The 24093-nt window shown below is 31.2% G+C and overlaps 1 protein-coding gene across 1 annotated transcript in view; it reads right to left on the bottom strand.

The window, feature by feature from the left end:
- The window catches only part of Elk (Eag-like K[+] channel), a 475602-nt gene extending 466826 nt beyond the window's left edge, over positions 1-8776 (bottom strand). Inside the window, exon 1 of the mRNA XM_085958147.1 lies at positions 8645-8776. The gene's annotated coding sequence lies outside the window, so the exon portion shown is untranslated. The remainder of the gene's footprint in view (positions 1-8644) is intronic.
- Between the last annotated feature and the right edge of the window lie 15317 nt (positions 8777-24093).

The following is a 24093-nucleotide window of genomic DNA, read 5'->3' as shown; positions in this document are numbered from 1 at the left end:
CGGTGAAGTGTGATACGGCGAACTCCATACGTACAAATTTCCGGACACGGTCATTTGTCTCATAATTTAATATACGTTCGTGTGGAAATATTCTAAAACGGTTTTGATACAACTTTCGAATAGTTTGTATAATAATGTTTATTTATTCACCGGATCTATGTATCTTGGTTTGGACTAGACATTATGTACGTAGAAATATTAATACTTCATTTCCGACGCAATGCCAATCTCAATACTTTATTTTTTCAATACAATATTGATCTACTGAATCGTACGATATTTTTACATTTGAGAGAGAAGATTATTAGATAAGTCCTTAGCAAATATATTACGATAATCTTACACATCGATAATTTTGCGAAAACAGCTAATTACTACTGGAAAACAAATTAACTGTCTTCGAACGCAAAATACTCCGAAAAACCTTTGGACCCACGTTGGAAAATGGGAACTCCAGAATAAAAATGAACCACGAGTAAGAAGAGCTAATTGAACATCAAACTATCATAAGATACTTTAAGTCCCAAAGACTACGATGGGCGGGACATGTAGAGAGAATGCCTGAAGTTAGAGCGTCAAGGATCATGACGAAGTGGCTACCCCAACGGAAGAGACCCAGAGGCCGTCCAAGAAGGAGATGGGCTGACGCCGTAGAAGTGGACTGGCTTCATATATGAAGACCCGGTAACTGGAGAAGTGTGGCGAGAGACCGAGTGAGTGGAGAGAGGTTGTGAAGGAGGCCAAACCCCACCCCGGGATGTAGCGCCGTGGAAAAAGAAGAAGAAGCTAATTACTACTTGAAGTAAATTGAATCAAAAACCATTTAAAGTATGTTTTTAGCTCTTTCGGACATTTTTTCCATATTATGATTACTGCAGAATTTAGAACATAAGATACTCGTAACTTACAGTAGTTAAAAAAAATAATAAAAAAATGTCACGAATTCCTGGACCAATTGCTTTAAAGTTAACTGCAAGGCCAGCAATTAGAAATGTTAAGTTAATGATAAGTATAGTAACTTCCGTATCATAAAAAAATGACATTGGTGAGACAACGAATTAAATCACGCCATGAAGTAACACTCATTTATTTTTTTAGAACAGTTATAGCGAGAAAAGTGTTTTTGTTGTTGTTCTAAATACAGTAAAGTTGGGGCTCGTTGACAATATCTTGAAATTTAATATTGTTTGTAATATGCTGCCCTGTTAAGTAAAAATACAGTGTTTGGTTTTGGTGAAATGAGAACCCAAATTTTAAACTATCTTTTCTCATATATTTATTATATTTAAATTATTAGATTGTTTTGACATAATCACTAAATAAACACTGTCTATTTAGAGAGTATGTCAAAACAATTCAATAATTTTACATAATATAGGAGAAAGGGTAGTTTAAAACTTGGGTTCACATTTCACCAAAACCAAAAACTCAGTCTTTTTACTTAGCGGTAAGTAAATAGTAAATGAATGTTTTCTAGCAGTGCTCTCCCGTATGCATGTGAAACATTGGGTTACATTTAAATTGTACGTATTACATTTGGCCGTAGCACACTTCATCGTGAGCTGTCGTAACGGAAAAGAAATGTTCGTATAGCATTGATATCTAAAAATGACACTTTGTTCATTTCTTTTTATCATATTCAATTAGAACATTAATTTTTATATTTATTATTATCAAATATCTGATAATAACGCTGTCAATATTATGAAATATTTGATAGCTACGCCTTGATACTTACGAGCACCTTTTTTTATTAACATACGTTTGAATCATTCAGAATACTATATAAATATTATATACTAGTATTGTAGTATATAATATAGTATATAATAGTATTTCTATATAGTAATTCTAATTTAGTTGCCTACGTAACTATTTTATTCTGTCTTTCCCCTGTATTCCGGTGGTTTTTATTGCGTATTTTATTTATAAATGAATTTTATTGCAACACTATACGGCCATCTATCTCCGATACAATATATCACAGTGAATAGTGATACGGCAAAATGTATACCCAGACACGGAAAAGACATCCATGTAAAAGAAACCCAAAAACTACGCGTACTGACATGGAAAGTAGTGCTAAGTGCATAAAGGTTATAAAATAAATCAACTGATACCGCCTAGCTAATGAAATGGCAATAGGCAGAAATGTCGTTCGGCGAGTGGATAACTGCAATCATACAGTGGTATCTTAAAAGACTACATACAGCCTGAATATATACACTGCTGGATGAAGGCCTCTTCAAGCTGCTTCAACTTCTCTCGGTCCTGTGCATTGCGTTGCCACGTACTTCCGCAGAACTTTATCATTTCATCGATCCAGCGGCCTCTAGGTCTACCTTGCGGACGGTTTGTACTTCTTGGATATCACTGGATGAATAGATTTTTCCAACGATTGTCTCTTCTTCGAGCTATGTGTCCAGCCCATCTCCATTTAAGGTTTTTAATAAACTCTATTACATCGCGAACCTTTGTCTGCTTCTTTATCTACTCATTTCTCTTTTTGTCCTTTCGCGTTATGCCCATATACCTATCCTATATCATCATCATCAGCCGGGGTCAATCCACTGCTGGATGAAGGCCTCCTCAAGCTTCTTCCAACGCTCTCGATCCTATGTCATTCGCTGCCACGTATTTCCGCCGAACTTTACCAGTTCGTCAATCCAGCGGCTTTTAGGGCGACCCTGTGGCCGTTTTGTGCCCCTTGAATACCACTGGATGACGGCATTTGTCCTGCGGCCGTCCTTTCGGCGAGCAATGTGCCCCGCCCATCTACATTTCAGCTGTTTGGCAACGTCTATCTTATATATATGCCCATATACCTATCCGCCATAAAATTCCCTGGATAAGCAAAGTCGTACCGAGCATGGCCAATGTAAGTGGAACCGAGAAGTGTGGAAGAAGCTATGGGAGTTCTTTATCGATCCAAGCTGATTATGATGATGATTTTTTGTTTATTCGATAGTATCTACATTCATATAATATATTATAATTTACGACTGAAGCAATATATCTACATTGATAAATTATATGCGTAGTCTTTCCACATACACGCATTTTCAATGCGTAATACAGATAATAAAATATTTTCATCAAAACGTGCGTTAGTACACACTACCTATAATTAATGATCTCCAGATAATATTGATAAATGGTTCCGATATTGAAGAATCGTTTTTAGGTAACGAGTGTCGAACTATTTTTCACAGTAAATAACTACCCACTCCTTTATTGTATCACCTATATCAGGGTTGGCGAATCTTTTAACGTACCCGTGCCAAAATTTCCCAAATATTATTTATCAACTGTCTGACATGCCGAGCAGTTATGGAGGAAAACAATATTTAAAAGTTCTATTAAAAAAATGGTAATATTCTAGATACCACTCACAAAACATAGCACACAATGACATATACTGCCCTTCCAAGTAAGAGGGCAGTAACTGACTCTCACACACTTTCGAGATAAATGACATAATGTCTTTTTTTTTATTTTAGTACTGTGAATTAATAAAAAACGGTTATATTTTTTATTAGTAGGATGTTAGTATACAAACAAAGTAATAATAAACAGGCAGTAACTACAATAAATAGGTGGAATTACTGCCTTTTCGCTAAGAAATGTGTATTATTTTAGCAGATGTCCAATTTTTCACTAAGATTTTTAACAGTATTTTAGTGATAATACTGATTTTAAAGTGAACAGAATATAGCTTTCAAAATTATCTAACGGATGGCATTCATAACTCAATTTCACAAATGTTGCGAGTTACTGCCTTCTTCCTTAGAAGGGCAGTATAGCTTTATCACTTTTCTCAATTACGCCATACATTTCGGTCCACCAATTTTGAAACTGTCTGCCAGAATTACTGCTACTAGCTTCATCAAGTTTTTGTTTCTTATTTGGTGCAGTCATTTTTGTGGGTAGAAATGAAATTGTTTGTTAATGCATTAATTAGTTTATTTATTTATTGAAGCACAAATTGGCACCAGAATTGCTCCGATCAGATAAGGCATTCTCTCGCTACAGTGGTCTCAAGCACTGTAAATCGATCAAAATTAGAAGTTCGCGGCACGACATTCCCCGCCGCCTCATGAGGTAAGTGCAGTAATATTTTATGTAACGCATAACGTCTAAAGGCCGACTATTTTTAACACAATGCGATCTGTCATTTATTATTAGTATAAGCTTTTTTTCTCTTTAAACGCGTGCATGCAAAATCATCTCGCGTGCCACTGGTGGCATCCATACCATAGGTTTGCCACCACTATTACACACACACACACGATTATATGATTATATATAAGGAATAGTACCTATATAAGGAAACAATTCAAAATAGTTAATGTTAGAGTTATTTGGCAATTGGTAATTGATATAAACCCCCTGCTATACCTACAATAGTAGGTTTTGTTTTTTTTTACAAGTTTTTTTTTATAAATAACCATGACACATACGTCATATGATATTATTTTTATAATACACCTTCATAAAACTCTTGAAGCTAAACTATTCCAGCATATGCCACAGACCAAGATAGTCCTCGTTTGGGACCTAGGAAGATCGAAGATGCGATGATGATCAATGCAAGAGACTTTCTCAACGTTGATGACTGAAAATGGGTCGTAGAATATCGCATTGGCTTGAAGAAAGCGGTGTAAGAGGTCAAATCTTTAACTAAACTGTAACAACAAAACAAATAAAACCAGCTCTGGCCATAATCATCACTTTTACGGAATTGTTTTAAAAAAAACAGAGCAAAATTAACTAGGAACTTAGGAAACAATTATATTACAAGTTTAATTAATATTGTATAATGTTTTACATATAATATGTACATAATGAATTGCCACAAATTAATTACGGAATCTATTGGAGATTTTATAAAAGTGTTTAGATATATCACGCAGAGTTTTTAAGTAATATAAAAACGCGATTTAATATATTTTAAAAACGTATTTATATAAGTGCCCACTTAATGGACTTAACTCAAAAGTTTGAATTTAAAATCTTTATCATAAATAAAGCTGCTTCTTAGTTTCCATTTTATTTCTTTTTTTATTAATCTAATATGATTATTCACTTGGGAGTCGTATATTTAAATGATAAAGAAAATCTCATTAATAATGTCACCGCGATGATGAAAATTTAATTTTCGTTAATAATTACTCACAACGTTAAAATAATAATTGGTAATTACAGATTATGTTCAAGAATATCGTTTAATGTTCAATATTGAGTGATAATTTAACAGAATGTGATATAAATAACACATTACATTTCATTAAATATCGCTCTCGTAGTGGCTCGCAATTTTAATTTGCTTGGACATAGCATTTTTGAATTAATCTATGGTTTCACCTTTCTAAATAAATTATTACCTCAATTTGTTCATTACTAAGAAATGCCTTGAGCGAATTCTTTATATATAGATATTATATAAGTAAGAGGCAAAATTGATTTCCCACTCCGTTGGAAAAACAAATTGATAAACATTAATCGACTCAAACGATTGCATAAAAACATTTTTGGCCCCGAGTTATAAAACTCAGGTGGGTAGGCCGGAGAAAAAGTGTTAAAATACCTGGCAGATTTTCACCTTGATAAAAAGATTGTTTTTCAATAGCTTATTGTATCGAATAAATTCCCATTTATTCTATATCTAAGTATGAAAAGGCGTACCCTTTTAAAATCTTTTTATCATTATTTTACATTTAAAATATGTACTAATATTTATTCATTTAACATTTTTTATCGTAACCAGAATCAGTGGGAGAAATTTTTAATTTTCTGGTTTCTCAGTCCCCATGAGAATAATACCGTGGGTCGCTGCTTGTTTTTCAATGGAGCCTGAGTATGGACATGGTAGATTAACTGGCTATCATCCATTTCTCGTTAAAACAAAAGTCTGTTAATGCAATATCCACTCTGTGAAGGCCCATATCGTCGTTTCCATTGTATACCTGCAAAATATGCGTTTTTGACATTTTTGTATAATTAAAACCGCAAAAATCGCCTTTACACACATACAAAATAACACATTTTACAAAAATTGCATTTTTGCAAAACCTTTTTTGAATTGATTTAAGTGCCATACATTTTTTTAAACTGTTTTTATGCTCCCCTGAAAATTTCAGATTTTGCAGTGGAAACGACGATATATTGTGATCTTGTTAGTATCGAACTTGGTAAGAAAATGTTAAGAATAAACCTTTTAAAGAATGAAACTGATCACTTCTAAAAGTTATATTATTATTTATTATGGATCCTATACACTATCCAAAAATTGTTACCAAAAATTCAAAAATACATAATTTAGTTTTTGGACTTCTTAATACTAAAATAAATTATAATTGTTCTTCTTCGTTTATAAGACTTGTCTTATCAGATACTCGTAACTAACGCCTTGGACATTTTTAGAGGTCATGTAGTCAAGAGAACCTTCTTCTGTCTACATTTCATCTACCACCTAGATACCTTTATTTAGAGTATGAGCTAAAGTAAATCATACGTCTCATAGCGAAAAATATTGCGAAGAATATGACCACTTGATAGTAGATATTTAGTTCTCTTGGCTTATTGACAAGCCTTAAAACGTCATCATCACTAATTTCAAATTGTGGGTACCTTCAACCCGTTTCGTATGGTAAGTCTAAGTACACAGATCACCATAGAATTATTAACAGGCTTTTTTTCGGGGAATCCCAGTGAAATAATTCACACATCCATTCAAAATAAGCAACAAGCTTCTAAAACTTTGCTATAACCCAGAGTGGATAATACTATTGATTTCGCAACACGTAAATAAAATAGTACCTATGTATTTATATTTGTAACATCGTTTAATCTGACTAAATAATGGGAAACATGTCATTGTAACAACGATGGTTATAGTACAGAAGGGCTATTATAACTGTTTTTTCATACATCAATACATAACATAGAGTATGTAAGGAGTCACCACAATAAGTTTCAGTGAATTATGAATACCGACAAGCTATTATTTTCTAAGCCTAGTAAAAGCCAAAAGGTTTTTAAAATGATGTTTAAAATGACCTAGCTGCGAGATTCAAAAGTGCCATCTATAGTTAAAGATAACGTTTTAATCTCTGCTAATGATATAATAATATGTTCTTTTAATTTTATCAATTGCAACGTGATATTACGCAAAAGGTTGTGTATCTTTTACCTACGGTTTTCTTATTATTAAAACTCTTTTATTATTCTTCCTCTGACATCTCATTTTTATCATCCATTCTGCGTATGAAAAATCTTTGTGGTTTTTTATTGTTCTGTTTGCTTTTTCCTGGTTACCTTTTCATTCTCATTCTTTTTACGAATGTTTCTCTCACACAGCATTCAGTTAAACAACTACAAGATTAATACAAAATAAATTTTCATATTATTCGAAATATAATGTAAAAATAAACAACCCTACGTATTTCTTTTATTTTGTTAACTGTCAATTCATGGTGGGACTGCATTGTATTGTTGTTTTTATTTAATAAAACGCAATTTTTTTATAGTACTTATTCCACTTTAATTAATATATTAGGACCGGTTTCGTCCGCCTTAGTGGGACATTTTCAACTGAATACATTTTTTTAAAACAATATTTATCAAACAAAATTCAAAGCGATAGAAATAATATAACAATAGGTACATAATAATTATCCGTCCAATAATACCTTCCCAATAACAGACTAATTTAAAACTAATGAGGTTGGTCATTAATATTTCATACTACGTCAGGGGCATTAAACAAATTATTTAAAATATTAACAAATCACAAAATATGAAACAATCTACACTTATAATAACATTAATATCAACAAATAATTATGATTAGTCAAAATTTACAATAAAAATTTTATAAAAAATAAAATAAAACAATATTATCAATTGAAGTGAGATCGAATAAAAAACAAATACAAACAAAATATGAGTTAAAATTAAATAAAAATTAAAATAATAAATAATGTACAATATTATATAAAGTTATGTTGTGACAATCCCAACATAACTTTATATATTGTACATTATTCATTATTTTAATTTTTATTTAATTTTGACTCATATTTTGTTTGTATTTGTTTTTTATTCGATCTCACTTCAATTGATAATATTGTTTTATTTTATTTTTTATAAAATTTTTATTGTAAATTTTGACTAATCATAATTATTTGTTGATATTAATGTTATTGTAAGTGTAGATTGTTTCATATTTTGTGGTTTGTTAATATTTTAAATAATTTGTTTAATGCCCCTGACGTAGTATGAAATATTAATGACCAACCTCATTAGTTTTAAATTAGTCTGTTATTGGGAAGGTATTATTGGACGGATAATTATTATGTACCTATTGTTATATTATTTCTATCGCTTTGAATTTTGTTTGATAAATATTGTTTTAAAAAAATGTATTCAGTTGAAAATGTCCCACTGAGGCAGACGAAACCGGTCCTAATACATTAATTAAAGTGGAATAAGTACTATAAAAAAATGCGTTTTATTAAATAAAAACAACAAAACCCTACGTATTTCAGATAACATGATTCTCTTGTCTAACATCTGTCGTTGCTTGTAACAGTTCATGTTTACTTCGAAGAAACATCAAAATTACAAAGAAATACATATTTACCTAGTCGCGGATTGCTCACTCTCAGTGTTTGAAGTATTGAATTCACATTCTCCTTGATGGAAACAATGACTGTTTGTAAATCACGGTATATTATTGTTTTGCATTGTTATAAATAATAATTTTAATCTTCACACAAATTAATTAATATTTATATTCAATATACTATTATTAGTAATCAATTAATACTATTAATTAAGTATGTATTATCTATTATTATTGTATTTAGTCAAAAATCGATTCACTACGATTCACTGATTTTAAAATATTATACTACTCTGACAATTCACAAATATTGAACACTTACTTTGAAAATAAATCTAACACTTTTCCATATTTAAATAAATTAATATTTTTTGAAAACTACTTATGTATTTTAATTTCTTTAATAAATGCAAGTATATTCTTGTATTGTGTACTACTATGTACAACCAGATATCAGACGTTTCATATGACGATCTTTTTATATATGTTTAACATTACAACATACCATTAAGAATCGCCACACCTAAGCTTTGATAAAATTACTTAAATTATAATAATGTATTGTGACCTCACCGGAAATCAAACTTTATAACAAGCCAGTATCTTACATAATAAGACTACAACGGCCAAACAATTCAGTAGGTACATAAGGAAAAAAATACAATTTAAAGTTGATTTATTTATATTTTATGGTGTATTTAAAATGATTAAAGTAATCAATATAAATAAACTAATTAAATTTTAATGCAACAAGCATAATATTATATCAAACGTTTTATACAAGCATTTAAAAGTCAAGACCGCAACCTACCTTAACCTACTACGTATATTACCGAATAGGCTTTGTTAGGTTTCCATTTGTTTTTAAATTTCGAGAAACCACATAAAATGTCGTTTATCAGATCTGGTTATGAAGTTTTGTTGAGTTTAATGTGGTTATAAAACACTTAAAAATGTAAAATACACGTATAAAACGTAGCAAATTAAATGTGTAATAAAATAATTAGATGAACCAAAAATAAAAATATAGCTCTCTGTTGTTAAATCTATCTACTTTCTCTCAAAAGGAAAAAAGAATCATTTCTTTTTCAGTGACCTTAAAACATTTTAAAGTAAAAACTTAAACTAATACTCTCGCTAATGTGTGAAGCATATTATACTCATCCAAAAAATGAGGATTATATAAAAATAAATTTTACAAAGACTGGTTTGTTAGCCAATCGTCCAGTTCATCCGAACTGCAATATACGACTACATCGTAAGGTATCTTAGATCCTAGGCTGAGCATATTATTAGCTTTCACAGAGTAGATTTTGTAACACACATTTTATGAGGAATATTTGTTAGCCATTTTCCGAGCTCATTAGTTCGTTGCACTGGATCAAATACTACATTTTTTAACCTGCCGCATGCACAAATCCGCAACTCACGACTTTGAATTTATACTAAGACGTATCTTTTACGTTAGTAATGGTTTATAATGTCATGGTTTGCGGGTTCGAGTTTACATAGTGTGTTTGGAACTAATAGGTGGCTAACATCCATTTATATTAAAAACAAAAATCTGTTAAAACAGCCTCCACTATGTGGAGGCCTATATTATGATCGTCTTATGGTCGAGCATGGTGATGTAATTAATGTAAAAATATCATATAAAAGCCACTATTATTAACTTTGTAATATGTCTCTGTTACTAATTTAATTATTTAGTTAAAAAAATATTGGCAGGTAGTTAACTATTTTTTTTAATTATATTATATTTTATATCTCGTCTTTAATTTAATGGTATTACTTTGTATGTAAATGATAATAGTAAATAGTATAAATTAGAAGAGATTTTTCATTAAACTAAATATAAAAAGTTTTTTTATTTAATAAAAAAAGTGAAAATAAAAGAATTTTTACAGAATAATAGAATAGAAAAAAGTAGTTGTGTTTGTGTTTTATAATAATATAATAAAATTCATGAAAAGTTTTCTGCACACACATTAAAATCAGACGTCTACGAGGCGCTTCAAAGTTTTTCCCATACGAAAAGCAGCGCGCTGCATTCGTAGGTAGACACGCGTAGGCAAACACCTGTACGCGGATCTGTTGCTTTAAGCTCGGGCCGAAAGTTGAGCGCGCGTGCGTCGGAATTGAGATTACAATTGGCGCCGCCCGCGAGGTGGTCCGTCCGTTGCGAATGTCACGGATAAACTGACTGCGAGATCCACAGGTCCGCGAGAGGAGTATGGGGAGGGGGTGAAGCGTCAGGGATTCTGCCTAGTTTCCATCTGAGCTTTCACCTGAACAGCTTTTGATTGGAAATACTCTCACGTACAACCAACGTCACCTGATGAGCTTCGTTGCTATCCAAACTGCTTTTTTATATTCTACTCACAAATAAATCCCGAGATTGAATATAAAATAATATGTTCTGGATATAATACCTATATTAAACTATGTTAAGATTACAGAATAATATAACAAACTATTTTTCAACAAGATTTTAAAATACAAAACACAAAATTTAGAAAACGCTTCAGAGAGTATTGTAAAAAACTACAGTTAATTACGACGCAAATAGAAAGGACGCACACAGCTTGGTTGGTAGAGAAGATGATCACGAATCCCAGGAGCATGAGTACGTATCCCGCTGGGCGTCGTATTTTTTCTAATGATTATAATATAATATTATGATGTTTTCATATTATCGTCGTGTTCGTTGCAAAATTGTATATCTGCAAAATCTTAGGGGAAAATAAAAACAGTTTTAAAAATGTATGGCACATGAATCAATTCAAAAAAGGTTTACATAATTTCAACGAAAATGCAATATTTGGAAATTGTGTTATTTTGCATGTGTGTAAAGGTGATTTTTGCGGTTTTAATTATACAAAAATGTCAAAAACGCATATTTTGGAGATATACAATTTCGCAATGGAAGCGACGTTATGTATATTCAATAACATAAAATGTGTTGAATACTTATTGTTATGTCCAATTTATGAAGTTTTGTACCTATTATGGACTCATGCCAATTAGTGAACATAAGATTCAGACTATCCTGAAGTTATTGGATAAGGAATGTGGTAACATCAAAATAGCTTCTCATCATGGATTAAAATCGTAAGTTTTCAGTGTTTAGACATAATCATGAATTCGGCATAACATGTTTAAGTATTTCCAAAATTTATTTAGTCAGAATGAAAACATATATATTTCTTTATTATTAAAATAAAACATCATTTAAGTTAAATCTGTATCACTTCTGACATCATAGACAAATCATGTTAAAAATAATACATAAATTAAAAATAATTAAATTTACAAATAATATAGTAGCCATTTTTTAACAGAACTTGAAACCTTAGATAGCGTAGTTACTGGAAACTATTCGCAGGAAGAACAGTTGTATCAATAGCTTATTTATTTGAGAGTATACACCCGGAATGTGAAAGATGTATATTCGAATCCTACTTGTCCAAAAATAATTTTTCCGAGATTTTTCAAAATGACGTATTTTCCTTTACAAAAATAAAATTTATAAATTCTGTGTATGTATTGAATAAAAAAATTATTATCTAATTTATTATTATTTTAGTTATTTGTTGCGCTCGAAAGTTCTAATGTGCGGTTTTACACTTCCGATAGAATATCGCACAATGTCCCAGTGGTGAAAAACTAGGCATCGTGCCCGGGCAGCGCTTGCGCCCCTCGCCCCTGGCCCGGGGCACCCTCCTATGCACCTCTCAGCCCTCACGAGTGACATGCGGTATCACACTGAAAGACTCGACCCAATTTAAGACGACCCGAAGACCTGAGACTGCATGACCATTTTACGACGAAATGCTGTTGCGATATTTTCTTCCTTGTATCCTAGAGTTTGGGCCTCTCGGTAACGTTAGCATACGAACGGTGGAATGCAGATATCCTGTGAAAATATGATGAAGAAATATTTTTTAAATGCCTTTTATATTCTAAACAATCATGATTAACATAAATAATACTACAGAATTTCACGTATCATCCTTGAAAAAAAAATGTGTGCTACGAGCTTGAATAAAAAAAGAAAAATACTCAAAATCATATCCTAACTTCAAACATCAAAAATAAAAAAAACCTCAATCAATACACTTGACATATTCGTATCTAAAACGTGTCTCAATTAATAATACAACGAAAAATAAGATTGTATTTGTGAACTTTTTACAATAAAAAAACGCTGCTTGAGTATAGATAGGTATCTCATATTCTGACTATTTTTAGAAATTAGTTTTTTTTTATTTTTTTAAGCTTTAAAAACTGATTGTATATCTATCTAAGTAAATACATTCATCTAAATAGCTAATTTGTTCAACCAATAATTGCAAGAAGAACTATGTCAAAACAAATGGTATGGAAAAGACTCATTGACTGCTGACTAGATAATTACTAATTAATTACCACATTTAAATAGCATGCTAATTATATGTAATGGCCACCTTAATCGTTACGCGCTAGACACGTCGTTAGCGTCGTATGAGTTAAGATGGATTTTGTTTTATAAATATTAAGATAGGGGTTAGTTTGATCACTATTCGAATTTATTTTTTAACACTGTTCGATCCTAAGAAGATCATATTATCGGCCTACACAGACTGGAGATTATATCAATAAATTTTTGTTTTTACGAAAAATGTCCATACTCTGGGTCCAAATTTAATACACATTGAAAAAAACAACCAGACCCGTGTTTCAAACCCGGGACCTACGACATTATAAGCCGACACGTTACTACTCGGCTGTCGCGTGTATCTGCTCTGCATAACCTGAAAAAGTCTTTCGACTCGATAATTTAATTATTTAAAGAATTTGTAAGGCAAACCAAAAACGTTTGTTCGATTTCTACCCATTAGTTAATACGTACATAATGTGCGAGTATTTTGAATAAACTTATAATTTTCTACATTTGAATGATGCAATTGAATTATGTTTTAATATTGACAAATAATATTTTCCTAGCTTTACTATTTCACATGATCTTTTATTATCAATATGCTACCTTTTAAAATTAAATTTTATGTATAAGAAGCCATAAAAATTGAACAATTTCATTCTACTATTAACTATCGGAGCTATATACTCGTAGTTAAAACGAATGGCTAAGTACTATATTGGCCTTGTTAGCTTGCTTTAACTTTATCCTTTTATTTTATCCAAGATCTAGGACCTAATTATTTTATTTAATCGATCAAACACCGAGAAACGTTCAGCAGTTTTTGCACAATTTGCATAATATAATAATAAAAATTAATGCATAATAGTATAGCTATAGACAGTCAGTCAGCACTGTATTGCTAAATTCAAGCATGCAATTATTACCGTCAATATTTATTTTAATTAACTAGAATCGGTTCGTTCTGTGTAATATGGGCAATGTGACGACCAGTTGTAGGACGCAGCCCGGCCTTACACAGCCCTGCCGATCGGCTGCATCTATTCGAGCCGGGGCGCTTAGGGTGGTTAGACCGCGGCGTCGGGTTTTGTCCCCATGGTCTCATAATCATATCCATTTCAACACCTAGATATTCACACTCAACTTTTGTGGATAATTATTAATCAATTTTCTTTACTAACATTTTATTAGATGGTCATCAGTGGCGTGCGGTCCATAGATGCTTTCAATGCAGAGCATCCCCTGAGATAATTGGTAAAGTACTATGTAACATACATAATTTTGAAAATACTTCTGAGAAAATATATTATAACCTATGTAAAAATCTTTTTTAAATAAGTAAGACACCCCTATAGGCGCTATACTTAATTGCGACAAATTTTAACTAATGGAAGAAAGATTTTTTCTATTGGCTATAATATATTTTCTCAGAAGTGTTTTCAAAATAATGTATGTTCAATAGTTAGAATGTTACATTCTTAAATCTTGTGAATTATTCGCTGAATTAAAAATACTTAATTATAAAGTACTATGTATTTAATGTATAACTGTACGATGATTTTTAATTTTTAAGAATTGCAGAGTTGACAATCCGCAAAACCACATACCAGACTATTTCAGCAGCCAAGATAAAATTAGTTACTACAGTAAGTAAATAATATGTAGAAAAAAAATCAACAGCATCCCTACTATTAAAAGTCATCGAACGCCACTGATGGTCATACTACACAATAATTATATTTTATTGCAACAAATACTGATTTCTTCCAAACTCAAAATCTTAACTGATAAAACCATTATTGGATAAGTATTGCTAAAAATTAAAGCTACAATAAAAGAATATCTGACAATTTATTCAACGAATAATTCACAAGATTTTAAAATATAACATTCTTTTTATTGAAAATACATAATTATAAAAACACTCAGCAGGGTGTCGTATTTTAATTTGTTATAATATATTCTCTATAAGATTTTTCAAAATTATGCACCTATGTTCAATATTGGATAAATTTAACCACATTCGGTCTTAATCTGTCATATCACGGGACCCTACATTTGACTGTTTAGAATCGACGATTTTTTATAACTAGGAATGTATCAGGGGTAGTTACCCAAGACTGATGTCATCACATACACAAGTGTGCTCTAACTGAGTTTATTAAAACTTTCTTCATTTAGATTCGTCGGCGGTTTTATTTTAGCTTTTGTTTTATATTGTATTAAGTATTTAAATTTTCTCCATTCTCCTAGTTCCTTCGTCACACTTAATTTAAAAAAAAAAACAGGTAAGCTACCTACTTTACTATATACCTCTGACCAATAATATTTATATGACGAATGTGAAGAAGACTTAAAAAAGAGGAATTTTAAAGAAGTGCCGCTTGTGATTTCTACCACCCCATATATTATGACAAAATACACTATATAATTTTCCTACCATGTCCGATCCTAATAGGATCATATTATGGACCTCCACAGAGTAGAGATTTGTATTAACAGATTTTGTTTTTTACGAGAAATGGATGTCAGTAACTTGCTCAACCTATTAGGTCCACACTCTGACTCATACACAAATTGAAAAACAATATGTGTACTTGCCAGACCAAGGATTCGAACCTGGGATCCACGACGTTATAGTCCAACACTTAAGCCGCGCGGCTACCGTTGGCGTATATAATTAGATAAACAAAAAATCATTTTCATTTCAACGTATAGTGTGGCTTTAGATTAGTCGGTATAACACTTATAACATAAAGGGATGAAAAGTGCTGTCTATATAAGGATTTTCCAATATTTTTTAAACATCACACCAACATTGAGTTAGGTTCTTTACAATTAATAATAGTTATTCGGTTACACTTGAATCGGATAGAAATTAGCATTTTTTTTTAGTATTTAGACATTTTTTTTTCGATGTGAAAAAGGTTAAAGCCTCAAAAACATATATATTTCTTCTTTCTTTTCGACCATGTCCGATCCAAATAGGATCATATGGGCCCCCACAGGGTGGAGGTTTGTAATTAACAGATTTTGAACATACATAATTTTGAAAAACACTTTCTGAGAAAATTATATTATTACCAACAGAAAAAATCCTTACCGACTCGTCGATTAGTAATTGAAGTAATAGGTATCTACTTTGATTTAATAAAACAAAAACCGATTGCCAAAGTAGCTTGATTTAGAAGAACGCTGATGAGTAGGTATTAAAAAGGCCAATAGTTTAAATGTGTCGCAATTAGTTGGTACGTCGCCATTGTAGCATAGAGGTAAATGCAACGGATGGGGCGTAAACCCAGGAGATGCAGGGTTCGATTCCCTGCCGGGGTGGCTTACTTTTTTCAAAAAACGATTTTTTTCTATTGGTTATAATATATTTTCTCAGAAAGTGTTTTTCAAAATTATGTATGTTCAATAATCAGAATGGTACATTCTTAAATCTTGTGAATTATTCGTTGAATAAAAGAAATAGTTAATTAACAGATTTTATTTTTACGAGAAACGGATGTCAGCCACTTGCTCAACCTATTAGGTACATACTCTGACTCATACACAAATTGAAAAACAATATGTGTACATGCCAGATCCAGGATTCGAACCTGGGACTCTCGACACTATAGACCGGCGCTTAAGCCACGCGGCTATCGTGGGTGTTATATATAGTATATATTAAATGATAGGATTTGAACATACGTTCTCACCTTGCCTGGCAAGTGCTCTAAAAATTTAAGTTCGTGGTTCAAGAGACTTTTACAGATTATGTATTTTCAATGAAGGATATAAAATATTTATGAAAAAGTTACTTTAAACAAAAAATATTTATGAAACATGATACTTCTCTGCTAAGTAAAAAACATCGTTTATTTTTACTAAGACAGTGTCTATTTCGAGATTATATCAAAAAAATCCAATAATTTTAAATAATATAAGAGAAAGGAAGGGGTAGTTTAAAACTTGAGTTCAAATTTCACTATAACCAAAAACACTATATTATTATTACAACGTTTTTCTTAGCTCGTATTCTTATTTGTCCGGTGGTTGTTTGTCCGGTACAAATCTTGCAATCAATTTTTAGCTAACTTCCCGACTAGCTAGACATTTGAAACTTTTAGAATATATCAGAACATGATGCCAATGCATTTTTTTAATACTTTTAGCCATCTTTAAGTAGAATTAATTCATTTTCAGTTAATTCTGTTTTGTATGAAAAGTTATTTCGATATCATTATTGGTTGCTAGGGGGTCCTAGCAACTAAATTATTAATATACACGTGCATTACTATGGAAATCAATATGAAATTACATTTCATTATTCAGTATTTCTACCAAGTACAAATTTTTTTGATCGTAGTCAAGTCAAGTTTATACGATTCAACAGAAAATTTAAAAACGTTGTACATAAAAAGTTAGCTTTATCTTTTAATTATTTTTACTTAGCTGGGAATAATAATAATAATTCTATTAGAACGTTTTTTTAAACCTTATTACATACATAATATTACTCGTACCAAAAATCATAGAAAAATGGGTTGCGAATCGAACTCATACCTTTGTGCCATCGAACCATATATGACGCGTACGACTATTCATAAAACATAAAATTAAATGTTTATTATTTATTTAATTAATAATAACTGTGGTGTTATTTCTTTTCATTATATAGAGTTTATTGTACAAAGAATACTCCTTGAAAAAACTATTACGTTACGTAACGTATTTATATTGTAAAACTTGTTTGGTACGAAATACTTTCATAACAATAAAGCAACATGTAATACTTTTTTCCGCGCAGCAAAATCCGTAGAGCCGATATGAGTTTCTGTAGCACCAGCGTAGACGTGCTACGATGTGCTTCGCTGGCCTATCTTTCTTTTCATCAGGATCATCTATGCAAGCTTTTATATGAGCTTTTTCTCGGGTATGTGTGTTTAAAGCTTTGTCTCGTTGCATTGTATTAGCTTGCTACAAACAAAACGTGATTTCAGATAATTCGAGGTGTCTCCTGAGAATATCTGAGATATTGTTTTCATTACGACTATGTATGCGCGTCTTGTAATTTGTTTGTATCGAGGTGCTGAGAAATAAACGCATATAGAAATGCACCACTTAGTAATATGTATTAATTTTTTTATTACTTAATTAATATGCAATTATTGTAAATTCTACTTACTTATATTTTTTAATATTCTGTAAATCTTCACATGGATCCATTATTATAATTCCAAGATAAAATATTTTTATTAAGAGTTTTAATGAGGATAATTCAGGTTTAAATACTACATTTAAATACAATATGTACTATACACATAATAGCATTTTATACACCGTGCCAAAATAAACATTCATATTACTTTTGAAACAAAACATTTACTTACATGTTTTAACCATGTTTTACGCATAAACATAAATATGATGATGTGAAAAATACTCATAACACATATTGTTAAACTATGTTTAACTTGTACTCGTTTAATCCTTAGTGCATTGTATTGTCCATGAATTATTATAGTACTCAATCTATGTAACTCTATAAAGATTGGACTGGCTTTGTACACTTACAGAAATATTTATAAACTGATACAAAAAACAATTTTCCATACAGAGAAAAAAACCATTGACAAAACGAAATAATACTTGTCAAATAAAATAATTTAGGAATATTTTCTTTCCGTTTGGACTGGCAAAATTTACTTATTATTTTTTAATGTGTGATCCATTTCTCGTAAAAAAAAATACAAAATAAATCTGTTAATTATGATCGGATATGGTAAAATATTAATTGTGTTAAATACATATTATAAAATGTTCTTTCTTTAATCAGTCTAGTTCAATGATGATTGAAGGCTACAAGTTAGCTGAGGAATGGTCTAAAAATAAAAATAAATGGTTTTATCTGGCAGTGTTGTCCGACAGTTTTGCCCGAAAGCTTAGTCAGACAGTTTTGTCCGGAAGTATTGTCCGGCAGTTTTTTCTAGTAATTTTGTCCAACAGTTTTAGTTTGCAGTTTTGTCCTACAGTATTATCTGGCAGTTTTACCTTGCAGTTTTGTCCAACAGTTTTTTATTCGCCAGTTTTGTCTTTCAGTATTATCCAACAGTTTTAAACGAGTTTTACAACAGTGTTTTTTATGGCAGTTTTGTTCCCCAGTTTTGTCAGACAGTTTTGAACGATAGTTTTGTCTGGCAGTTTTATTCAACAGTTTGGTTTGACAGTTTTCTCTGGCAGTTTTGTCCAAGAGTTTGGTCTGACAGTTTTCTCTGTCAGTTTTATCTAACAGTTCAAGTGTGCTTTGGTTTCAATATGGAAACATGAAGCGAGTTGTGATATTTTGATTTTATCAATTTTATTCTAAAATAATATTTATTAACTAACGGAATAATACTACATAATATTTTAAGGAAATAGCAATAGTTTAAAAAATATAATTACCGTTTTCATATCTTTACAACAAGGAGATTTCAAATAGGTATGCCAATTGTTAATATTTAGTGTAACAGGCATTTCGAAAAACGCTGAAGATTTAATTATTAAATTTAAATTTAAAAAAATATATACCTTGTTATTATTCAAGGCCTAATTAATCATAGTTAATTGCATTCATTGGAGTACATATTGACTTCGTTTAGTTCATGTATATTTGTGATATTGTGTACTGCGATTATTTGCCGTTTCAGTTATATTTTTTATTAAATTGTAAATAACATTTAAGACACATGGTAGGTGGTTAGGAAAGTTAAAATGGCACAGTCAAATTTAAAGTTCTCATCTCTGAACTAACTTTACTAAGTTAGTATGTAATCTAGTTCTTATCCCAAGTTCTTCGGTAAAAGTCTGACACTTTGATTTACTTGATTTGTCTACATGTGTCTCAAACAAAACTTTACCTGAATTCACTCGTAAGCATGTAATGTTGTCTCCGGCTTGTTGGCTGTTTCCGATTCCAACTTCAAATAATTGATTTATTCAGTTAAACTCGACACCCAATTCGATGTCGGCTTAGAATGGGTACTTAAGAGAACAAAGTATATATAATTAATCAAACAGTGACAGAAACGTCGTAACTTTTTAATTTTTAAAAGTTAAATTGAATACAATTGTGCGGTACGGTGTCTCTAACTACTCTATAATTTTATTATTCACATTTTTATAACACATCAGAGTGGGAGCCCCGACCACTGCGTGGCATAACACCATAACGACGTGTATACTCTCCTCTCAGGTAGACGAATCACAATTGAACTTGCATCTATCATATTTTAAGAAGAAGAGAGGGAGCTACGACCAAGAAGGCGCCAAGGGTGGCTGCCACCCGGGTGCCAGCCCAAAATTGCCGCCAAATCAAATTAAATAAAAATTTAATTGAATATGACAGAAGTCAAAGAAATGTTGAAACAATTATTTTATTGTCATCAAAATATATTATATGACATATTTTACATATTGAATAATAATAATATTCCGAATTACAATGTAAAGCGTCTTAATCACAATTTATAAATGAGTAGTCATAAGAAGGAAACTTTTAACATAATAAATAACATTATAATACCTATATATAATAATGTTATGAAAAATATTTTTTCGGATTTTTTTATGTTCTCTGCATACTGTCGACTAGTGTTTCGCACCCATAACACCCCTGCTTGGCGTGTCTCGAGCCGCGACCACTTCCCAGCCTTGCACCATGACTTTTCGTGTATACTATTGTCTCAGGTAAAAGAATCACACAATAAAGTGCTTCTTTTATCTTATACATACGGATCTCATCCCTCCACCTAGACCAGTGGTCGGCAAACTCATTAGTCAAGAGAGCCAAATATCAACAATACAACGATTGCGATTTCTTTGAAGAGCCAAATTTCTTTTACTATAGATTTAGGTACACTGATTATTAACTTAATAAACTTTAATTGGGGGGACATGCTCGTCGAAGGTCAAAATTGAGTTTTTATTGTATTTTCAAACCATGATCCTGGACACTCCTTAAACGTTGTAGATAATCTATTTATATAATGTTGAAGCCTTATTAAAGTTATTATAAGTTATTTTAAACATTTGATGACTGCATAAAGTATTTTTGTTACATAAAATAGTATTCTTTTAAACCTCTCGCTCTAACGTTTTAGAATATAGTCATATTTCGGTACATAACTGTGCAGTGGTGTTAAGATTTTTTACATTTATTAATTTTCAAACGCATTTATGAAACCATTAGTATAATTTATTACGAGATAATTTTTGTAAAATATTCACGATAAAAAATTATATTGATAATCTCTGTGATCCCAAATTTGACAAGAATTAGGCATTTTATTATTTAAAAAATCGGCAAGAATTACACATTTGAAGATGATTCTAAAGATATTTATTATAAACTATATCTTTGACCATTCAAGTGTGATAAACATCTTATGAATAATGATTGCTTTATATTAATTATTGACCTAAGAATAAGGTAGTGTTTTTTTGAAATACGCTATTTCTTTTGTCATTGCCTAGTGGTTAAGCTACAACATACGGCCGTAGCCATAAATTGACAAACTATAATTAAAGTAGGGAGTAAAATGATATTGACGCGCGTGTTTGAACATGTACCGTTAAAAAAAAATTTAAAAAAAATTCTGTTAGGTTTATAGCTCCATAATTCTTCATTTTTTAAATCCAGCAATTGCATTTCAAAATTTCAAAGTTGCCAATGTCAGCATCAAAGGGAGAAAGGTAAAGAGGGAAAGGTAGATGAAATAAATTGTACAAATTTGTCCTGTATCATTTATATCATAAAACTTGTCAACTACTATTAATAAAGCTGAAATCAATTTAAGATCTTCGATTTGCTGGTTGGTTATATTCGAAGACATTTTGACTGTTTTATCTTTCACTGTTTTAGTCCGCACGTGGTCATTTGTGGTAGAGCCACACTCAAGGGGCCAAAGAGCCACGTGTGGCTCGCGAGCCGCGGTTTGCCGACCGCTGACCTAGACTAAAGCTTCGACTATAAGTAAAGCCGGGGTACTGAATTGCGAGTCACGATGATAGTGCTAGTTATTGATTATCTTTGAATATGAAGTGGTAATCTGTTTCGTCGATTGAATTTTTCATTCATAATTTTATTTTCCACAGTTTACCAGTTGTTTATTCTCTCAAGGTGCAGAACCAACCTGGCACTGGTAATGCCAATTGTGAGGGCGATAACTTTGTTCACCCAAATTGCTTCGGGTGTTGATATATTCCACTTGCGTGATGGTGAGTTTGGGTGGACGCTATTTTATAATTTCTTAAAATAGGGTCTCCTTAGCAAACTCGGTGTACTTCTTTGAACTTCTATAGGTATAATATGTATAATTGTATTTCACTGCTTTTGTATGTTTATATCATGTTCTCTTTTTATATTTTCATTTTTATCGTTTTCATTACATTTTTCCTTTATAATAATGTTTCATGTCATGTTGTGAACGTCTTAAACTTATAATTTGTAATGTCCACAATGTGTTAAAAAATAAATCGAAATTGAAATATTATTGGATTCGAAGAATAAACAACCTCTAGCAATGCGACTTATATTCACAGCTTTATGCTCCGGTCTGAATAGTATAGTCAGCCTTAAATAGCGAGTGAACATGTATTATTAATTATTAAGAGACACTTTACCGCAAAATTTAACTGTATTTTGACGTGGGTAAAAAATTCTTAGTCTGTCTCGGCTTAGATAATACATTGCCGTGATTTATTTTATGTCTAATTGTTAATTATGTTCTGTATGTCGAAAAAGTTTCTTTCCTTTCCCGAGGTACTATTTCAATTTTAAACGAAAACATGTCTCTCAGCTTATATTTCCGTAAATAAAATGTATTTAGTGAAAGGTCACATTTACGACGTGGCTTAGGTTTATCTCTTTACGCCTGAAGAGATACGCACATATAAGTATATAATCTATACATATATAATTATACTTGTACGAATTCTTAGTCGTAAAATAAGATGTATTTAGAACGTTAATTATATAATTCGCCACTCAATATAATATTCAAATATAAATAATTTGATACACTTTTTTTTCGCGTGGAGCACCTTAAATGTGCGCACTTTTGCACTTTTAAGGCCACAGACTAGGTCCATTAGATTACGTGTCGTCCGTCACTCACTGCGTAAATTCGATTTCACATTAATATGCAATCATCGGACCGAAAAAAACCTGTAATTGTTCCAAACATTTTTTATTGATTAATTTGTTAATTTACATAATAGGTACTAGAAAATGAGAGGTTTAGAAATTAATTTTTTTATTTGAATTTATGAAATTCTTAAAGAAAGCGTAAAATTTGTGTTGATCACTCTCATATTATTTTATGCAAATCTGTATGTTAATAACACATTATTTCGGGATTATCGGAAGACATTACGATATTTTTAACTATCGTAACTGTCTATGCTCGACTTTTTATTCGTTCATTGGTCGACCTGTTATGTCCCTCAGAAAGTAAGGCAAAGGAAACAGGTAGCTTGGGTTGACAGGAACCTGATGTGGTTTGATGGTGTTATCCTTCCTTCGTCTCCTTACCAAAGACTGGACATCTGTGCAACTCCTGAGTAGTATTCACAGCTGTTAATTTTAAAGACCGTCATCTTGAAAGTAATTGTCAGGTGATTTACCTTCAAGGATGTATTTAGACTAGAAACTACCGTTTAAAAAAAATCGGTTAGGTACATGTTCAAACACGCGCGTTAACATGTTCTTACTCCCTACTTCAATTATTGTTTGTCAATTTATGGCTACGGCCGTATGTTGTAGCTTAACCACTGGGGAATGCTAAAAGAAATGGCGTATTTCAAAAAAACACTACCTTATTCTTAGGTCAATAGTTATTATAAAGCAATCATTATTCGTAGGATGCTTATTACACTTGAATGGTCAAAAACATAGCTTATAATGAGTATCTTTATAATTATCTTCAAACGTGTTAATCTTGCCCATTTTTTGAATAATAAAATGCCCAATTCTTGTCAAATTTGGTATCACAGAGATTATCAATATAATTTTTTATCG

Source organism: Rhyacophila brunnea, unplaced genomic scaffold (genome assembly GCF_057557595.1).
Source record: "Rhyacophila brunnea isolate RB1 unplaced genomic scaffold, BYU_Rbru_1.0 scaffold_7, whole genome shotgun sequence".
NCBI lineage: Eukaryota > Metazoa > Arthropoda > Insecta > Trichoptera > Rhyacophilidae > Rhyacophila > Rhyacophila brunnea.
Note: the sequence above shows the minus strand (reverse complement) of the source record. Positions and strands in the feature narration are given on the sequence as shown.